Source organism: Sorex araneus, chromosome 6 (assembly GCF_027595985.1).
Source record: "Sorex araneus isolate mSorAra2 chromosome 6, mSorAra2.pri, whole genome shotgun sequence".
Classification (NCBI taxonomy): domain Eukaryota; kingdom Metazoa; phylum Chordata; class Mammalia; order Eulipotyphla; family Soricidae; genus Sorex; species Sorex araneus.
The window spans coordinates 7,092,312-7,094,293 of NC_073307.1; the positions used below are offsets into that span (position 1 = coordinate 7,092,312).

Below are 1,982 nucleotides of genomic sequence, written 5' to 3' on the forward strand. Positions count from 1 at the left end.
AGTGCTCAGGAGAGCTAGGAGTTCAATAGGAGAGCCAGGCCATGCCAAGAGTTACCTGGGGCACCCTGGAAAGCCATGGAGAAGTGACTAGATTCCCCTACATCCTCATGACTTTTTCCATGCACCCCTTCATTTTTCTTTGGATAATTTCCTCTTACTCTACTGAAGCATCGATTCAACTGAAAAAAAAAAAACTTGCATGAAAATTTTAAAAAGCCGCTTACCTTCTACAAAGGTTCGTTCCACAGAGTTGTCCCTCCCTTGGGGAAATGGCAGGTTTGGGGACCCGTGCCTAAACTCTGCTCCAGAACTGAGAGCCGCTCTCTGTCTTTCAGCTGTTGCTTCTGTCCCCTCTCTGAATGCATTTTTTGCCGTTGCTGTTTTGAACCCAATCAGAACTAATGGTGTTAATCCCTTAATGCCAAAATTGGAGAGGCTGAGGAATGGACAAGGCCTGCTCTTTGTTCAGGGAACCTGCTAAACGGACAAAGGGGATCGAGAGGGGTTCACTTGAAAATTGCACGGGAGATGCTATCAAAGCCCACTCAGAGGTTAAGCCGGGCTTTAGTCCACCCTTCCCGGGTGCGTTCCCAGGAGACTGCTGGATGGGGCCTGAGCCGTGGTAGATGCCGGGTCAAGGACTGATGGACAGGGTTGGGCTATTAACTCTGCCTCCTGCACCCTGGAGTCACCACAACCCATCACCTACGAACGCAACTGTCTTGAACTCAGCTCATGTGTGATCTCACTGTGATGTTTTCTAAGCACGGGTCTAAAACGGAATTAGCAGAAGCCCCAATGGTTTATTTCCCTCTCAAAAGCTTCAATGCAAATAAGAATAATAGTCTTGATCATTCTCTGACTTTTTAACTTCACAGTTCTGTATCCCTTTCTGCCACATTTATTTCCAGTGTTGGTTTTGGGTTTTTTTTTCTTCCTCCCCTGCTTTAGAAAGCATGGTCTACAATGAAAACTTTTATGCTCATTTGTACTCCAATAGGAAATGATGGGCTTTTTTGAAAAAAAAAAAAAAAAAGAAAGTAGAATTGGTGGTTTTAATAAGGAGTTTATATATGGTGGTCAGACAAAAAAGTGCATATAGTTTAAAATGCTAACACAGTATTAGATCTCACTAAAAAGTTCGGTTTGGTGCTCACTTTGGCAGCACATATACTAAAATTGGAGCCATACAGAGAAAACTAGCACGGCCCTGTGCAAGGATGACATGCAAATTCGTGAATTTGCATTGCATTGCGTAGTTTTATGAAACTAAGCTTCCACTTGATACCACTCCCAAGAGTGAATTCAAAATAAAGACTTAAACATAAGTCCTTAAACCGTAAAACTCCTAAAATAAAATATGGTAGGAAAAAAAGTTTTGTTTGTATTAGTGCACAACAAGTTGACTAAAGCTTTCTGAGAATGTGGAGAGATAAACTCCGGCACAGGACACTGTCATGAAGACTTACAAGATGAGGCTTAGGGAACATAGGAGGGTATAATGACAAGGAGAAAGAAAAACCCTCCCTGTATTAAGAAGAGAGGCATGGTCACCTGCTAATTCTAGATTAGTTGGATTCAATCATTCATAACTTGGTTTATAATATTCAGGCTTCACCTGCACTGGGACTTTAGAATATTTCCTCTACCAGCAGTTCTCTTTTCTCCTGAAATCCCCAGAATATTTTCTTCGTGTTTTAGATTATAACTTTTTCCCCTTAAACTGCTATTCCCTAACACATGGGCATATTTTTTTCACGGTACATGGGATGTCTGAAACATGCATTTGTTTTCTTTGCATTTGCCTTTCTCACGTTATGAAGCTCTTTCTGTTTGCTACCATAACCCCAGAGGCTGACTAAGTAGTAACTGGGAGACAAATGAGAAAGCTGTGGGGTCTGAGAAATTCAAATGTGAGGAGAAGGTAGAGAGTGAGGAGGACTTGCTGAAGCAGCACAGCATTGGGTTGAGAATCTCAGCCC

At 42.2% G+C, this 1,982-nt stretch overlaps 1 pseudogene; it reads left to right on the top strand.

Annotated features, from left to right (window-relative positions):
* The first annotated feature begins 1,149 nt into the window (after positions 1–1,149).
* LOC129406215 (U6 spliceosomal RNA) lies at positions 1,150–1,263 on the top strand (annotated as a pseudogene).
* The last annotated feature ends 719 nt before the right edge of the window (positions 1,264–1,982 follow it).